Genomic DNA, 6,292 nt, shown 5'->3' on the forward strand with positions numbered 1-6,292 from the left:
CATAAACCCTACACCCAGATGCCCCAAACGTGAACATTTTACCATATTTCTCTCTCTCAACAAATAGATATAGAGACATCCAAGTATATATCTTATACTTGTATAAGCATATAGATATATCTATACTTATACATATATCTAGGTTTATATTATAAATATATAGATGTGTTTATATTTATGCAAATAATATCTATGTAAATATATACAAGTACATATATACAAGTATATATATATATATGTATATATATATATATAAACATTGTACTTCCGATTCTAATCCAACATGGCAGAGTTCATTAGATCTTTCTTCTTCCATATATGTAACTCCCTTCGCTGTCAATGAGAAACCTGGCTCTCATTATGCACAATATATTTACTTCTATGCTCAATCTCAGAATACGCAGCAGGTATTTTCAGAATTGCTAACCTATACATCTGCAAAAATAGAAACCAACTATCTCGAGTTTAAGACTCATGTAGGATTCTTTTGTCTTTCATCTAAACATTGTGTTCCAAAATCACTGAGGTCAGCTCTCCCTGACCCTTCCTTTCAGTGTGGTTGTCTGTTTCACTTGAAAAATAGTTCAATTCATTTGCTTTTACTTGTATCTCATTTTAAGATTTTTCCCCAACCTTGTTGATTTTATTTCTTTTTTTTTTGAGTACATGAAATAATAACATAGTTCCAAAAGTCAGAAGTATACAAAAAAGTATGCTAGAGAAGTGTCACTCCTCCCATTTCTTCTCCTCTTTCAGCCCCATTCCCACTCATTTCCTGTAACTAACCAGTATCATTAATTTCTGTTTTATCCTTCTAGCACTTTGTTTGCACAAATGAGCAAATACATGTATATTTTCTCCCCCACACCATTCTACACAAAAGGTAGCATCCTACTTTAACAATATGTCCTGGAAATCATCCCCAGTTAAGGACATAGATATCATCCTCAATCATTTTTACAGCTGCATAGAACGCTGTTGGGTAGATGTACCACAATTATGCAACCAATCTCATATGCGTGGGTTTTTAGATGGTTTCCAATATTGTGTAATTACAAATGATACAGCTGTGAACAACCTTTTGCATACATATTTTCACATTATTGGAACGCCATCCACTTCTAAGTGTTATGTATCAGTAAGGATTAGACCCAACTGCATGTAATAGAAAATGCAATATAATAGAAACACTTAATCAGTTAGTGTTATATACATGAAAGAAATACTGAGGTAGGCAGTCCAGGGTTGGCACCACAGCCCCATGGTCATCAGAGACCCCGGCTCCTTCTCTCATTCTGTTCTTTTATTCTTCTCAGTATGTTGTTCCAGCCTCACAGTTACCTCATGATCTAAAATGGCTGCTGATACTCCTGCCATCACATTTATACCCCAAAAAGGCAAAGGAAGTAAGGGCAAAAAAGGGCTTCCTCAGCAGTCATTATTTATGGAGACATCCTGGAAGGCTCTCCCACCACCTTCTACTTGCATCTCACTGTCCAGAATTAAGTCTCAAGGAAGGTTGGAGAAAATAGTATTACAGCTGGCCACACTACTATGTGACTAGGGTTCTTTTGGTGAGGAATCAGGGGAGAATGGGCTTTGGCTGGGCAACTAGCAATCTCTACCATGTAACTACAATGAACTTTTCAGCCCTTCCATTCTACTACACAACCAGTAAATGTTTCGTGTACAAAAGTGAACAAAAAAAGTCATTTCTTTTCCTAGGGTACTTGGGACAATTTTAGGAGCATTCTCATAGCTCTGAGCCAGTGCAAGGCCCTCCTCCCCTTGGGGACCAGGAATGCCCCTGAGACAGCAGCCACTGGGGACCACCCTTGTTATCTGAGCCACTGGGAGGGTCAGTTGTTTTCACGAGGAGAGGAAATACAGTGATCCTTCAACAAGCTTAGGAGATAAGCCCAGAAGCCAGATGCCACTGTCTTTCACCAGAGGCGAAAGTAACAAGGTATTCGATGTTAGCCAGAGAACCAAATGTATCAGGAGACATTAAAAAGTGCCCCGGTTCATCCCAGGGGGATGGGGACTGTCATCCGAAGCACATTAAGTATAAACTGAATGATGTCTGAGGTGGCAGAAGAGGCAGCGTTTCTGCGTGAGTTTGGGAGCAGAGGCTGGGGAGGGGTGAGGTTAGATGGGGAGTAGAAGGTGAGACTGAGCTGACAGTCTGGACTCGAGCACCCGGACATGGAAAAGGGGACTCCTGGGGCGGCATGAGGGAAGGCACTGGGGTTCCGGCATCCAACGGAGCTGAGTTCACACCCCAGCTTTATGTGTAACAGCCACAGCATCATTTCTCCTCTCTGGGGCTCAGTTTTTTCATCCACAAACTGCTCTCTGGCTTGGAGGGTGTGAAAGGAATTAAAAGATGAATTAAGGATCCAGCGAAGCGGTTATTTCCTTAATAGTTACTATTGTATCATTCACTACAGAGGCTCTCAGCTGGTCCTCCCCCAGGTGTCAATGTCTACTTAACAGACCCTGCTGCACAAGGATGGAGGCTCAGGGAAGGCAGGATCGTGGACAAGCCGGCCTGCGGGAGGCCCCGGGGGAGACGACGGCAGAAACCCAGCGTTAAAGGATTCTCCAGTCTCCTTGGTTGAACCTCCTAACCCTCCACTAGGTAAGGCCAGAAAGATGGCCTCAGGGACCAAAAGAGGCCACTTCACATCAAGATGTGGGAGGACATTTGCCGTTTCCTTTCTCACGTTTCAATGTGCTGGGTCGGAAGGAGTTTTGTCCCCAAGGCTCTGGCCATTAAGGAGGCACTTCCTCATACTCAGGACTCCAGGGCGTCAACCTATAATTTAGTGTTGTCCCAGTGTCCACAGGACGTGCAGCCTTGGACATGTCTCAGCTTCTGGAAACTTCCCTCCCTTCCCCCTCAGGCTGTTTTGAGAAGCCAATCAAAGCTCTGCTCTGAATTGTTAAAGTATCAGTAAGTGTTCACACCCATAAAGCAAACATGTCCTTACTCACTGGACTGTCTTGGAAAAGAGGAAAGAAAGAAAGAAAGAAAGAAAGAAAGAAAGAAAGAAAGAAAGAAAGAAAGAAAGAAAGAAAGAAAGAAAGAAAGAAAGAAAGAAAGAAAGAAAGAAAGAAAGAAAGAAAGAAAGGAAGGAAGGAAGGAAGGAAGGAAGGAAGGAAGGAAGGAAGGAAGGGGAAAAGCAACCATTTATTGAGCATCTACTATGTTTTTATACTTTATATGCATTATCTCCTCTCATCCTGACTACCAACCCATAGGTGTGGGAAGCAACTGTTATCATCCCCATTTTACCGAAAACTAAAGTGAGATTCAGAGAAGTTAAGGGGCATGTCCAAGGTCACAGAGCCAGTAAATAGCAGAGCTGGAATCCAAACCTAGTGCCACATAACCCAAACAGAGTCTTAAAAAGTTAGGCCCTTTATTTATTTATTTTTTGAATTTTATTTTATTTATTTTTTATACAGCAGGTTCTCATTAGTTATCCATTTTATACATATTAGTGTATATATGTCAATCCCAATCTCCCAATTCATCCCACCACAATGCCCCACTCCCTACTTTCCCCCCTTGGTGTCCATATGTTTGTTCTCTAGCAAAGGGCCTTTCAAAGGCTGAAAGGCAGGGTTTGGATGGGAGGGCATGGGGCAGGTGTCCTCTCAGGTCCCAGGAGCCTCCCTCCCTCGGAAGATCCACCCGTGTCCATTGGCAACTGTAGGCACAGGGTATCCACTGCCTGAAATCCAGACTTCCCGACTTTGTTTCTCAGCCACAGTAAAACCAAAGTTTATTTTCATTCCCCCCGTCTCCATGTTAAAGGAAAGCAGAGCTTGGGCCCCAAATTCCATTCTAAATAAGGGATTGGAGGACTGTTCAATCTAATTAAGATGATTTGGCACTTTCGAAAGACGTATTTCACATGCGTGCATTGCGCTCGCGTACACACGCACACACACACACACACACACACCCCTCCAGGCAGACCTGTCGACTCATCCCCAGCCATGACCTCTGATGCCAGTCCAGAGCCGCAGCAGCATCTGTCCACATCACAGCTCTACCCCAGGGTCCGTGGACAGACGGCGTATCATTTCAGGAGCTGCGCGTTCAGCTGTGGTTGATGTGTAGCCCGAGCCCCTCTCCTTCTCCTTCCTGATGAGAAACTTTTTGGATTTCCTCTGCTCTCCGGCTCCTTCTACTTTCAAGACAGGAAGGCGATTGCTCCCTAGGAGCAACTGTGATTCTGACAGTAGGTATGGAATAAGTGGGGGATGTGAACCACTTATAATAAATATTATATTAATAATGGTGATGATAAAACTATGACTGCCCATGCTGGCCTGGAAATCCTCACGGCATCCCCCTCGAGTATTAGCCAATTGAGGAAGGTTGTCTTCTAAGACCCTCCTTCTCAAAGTGTGGTCTGTGGACCAGCATCTTGGGCATCACCTGGGAGCCCGATAGAAACCCAGGTTCCACACTAATGCGTACATAGTAAAATTACTGAACCTCTGCTCTAAGATACTGAAAACCTTGAGACCTCCTCCACCTCCCCAAACCCTGGTCCAGGTAGCTTAGCTTTCAGGGCTGATCATCTGGCAAAATAAATCAACAAACAGTTCTGCAGGAAGATATGTTTGAGAAATATGACAAGCCACGTTCCTCTCTAGAGTACACAAAACATATCAGCACATTAGAGGTCCTGATAAGTCCTGCATTCAAGACACATGTTTACTTTTTCATTTAACTGAACGGCTCCCAAACTTATGTGACCACAAACTATTCTTTTCATAGAACACCCAAAGGTGGAATATATTTTGAGAAACACCACTCTTCCTTGTAAGAAAGGCAGCCATAATCCCTTACGTTATCTTTAGGAGAAGACAGCTGGGGTGTGTCTATGACATTACGTTTTTAATAATCAGTTCTAAGACCTCAGGATGTATAAATTAGGAAGCTATTTTAAAGGTGACAGGAAAGCTTACACCACTTACCTTTAACTAGGGCCACACCCTCATTGCTTCTGGATTCCAATCTGCATTCCCACGGTCCCTCAAACTCAAGGTCCCCAACCCAATTTCATTACACAGCAAACCTCTCCCCTAACAACATCACTATTCTCCCAAGCTCTAGAACAGTGTCTTCACTACCCCCTCCCTTATTACCCCTCATTCCCCTCCCACTCCCACTGCTACGTCCCTTCATCTAATCTAGTGCATCATACTTTATCTGCGTTACATCTTTCAACCCTTCACACCCTGCTCCTTTCCACTCTATCCGGCCTCCTGCGTCCTAAGCACCTCCCTGCCCTGATTTCTGCATAATTCATCCTACCCGCTACAACTAGAGGGATTTCTCCATGCACAGGTTCGCCTGCTCAAACAATATCAGCAGCAGCATCACTGTGGGTGACATTTATTAAGCACTTGCTTTGCTCCAAGTCTTATATTATGATTCCTATTCTGAAGACGTGGAAATTGAAGCACAGCGAGGCTAAGTGACTTGCCCAAGGCCTTACATTTAGTAAATGATGGCAAGAGTAGATTTAAGGTTGGGCAATATGGTACCAGTAGCTGAGCGCTCCACCCTTGCATGGCCCCGCCTCCCTTCACAGACTCTGCCATGAAGGCTACCTTGACCTTCCACCAGCCCTGCTTGCACCTCTTGTCTCAGTCACGCCAGGCCCATCACTCAGGTGGAGGGTGGTACCCTGACGCATCTCCACCCGTTGACATCATCTTGACATCTTTACTCAGACACATTTCCTCCATGCCCCGACCCCACGTCCCCTCCCCCCGCAGCTGCCCTTATTAGTGGAATCTTTTATCACCCCTATGAGATGGTCAACTTTCTGAGGCTGAGGACCAGACCTTGCCTGTGTCTGCCTTCACTGGACCCCACACAGGGTTGGTGCCCCTCTCTGCCTCACAGCCCACTCTCCCCTCGGCTTTAAAATATCTGGAGAGAGCTTGAAAACTTGTTATTATGGAAATTTTCTAACACACACCAAAAATATTTCTAATAAACAAAAGCAGAGAGAAGGGTTTGATGAAACTCCAGCAACCGCGTCTTCAACAAGTATCAAGATTTTGTCAATCTTGTCCCATCTGTGTATCCCCTTTGTTTTTGCCAGAGACTGGAAAAAAATCTCAAACTTCATGGCCTGTCACCCGCAATTTCTACAGTCCCTAGCTTTAACAGATAGTAACTTTAAAAAACTGTAATTACAATATCGTCATCGCTGACAAAATTAACACTATCGCATAAAAGGTGTTGGCAAAGTTTGGA

The sequence above is a fragment of the Tursiops truncatus genome, chromosome 19 (assembly GCF_011762595.2).
Source record: "Tursiops truncatus isolate mTurTru1 chromosome 19, mTurTru1.mat.Y, whole genome shotgun sequence".
In the NCBI taxonomy this organism is placed as follows: Eukaryota; Metazoa; Chordata; class Mammalia; order Artiodactyla; family Delphinidae; genus Tursiops; species Tursiops truncatus.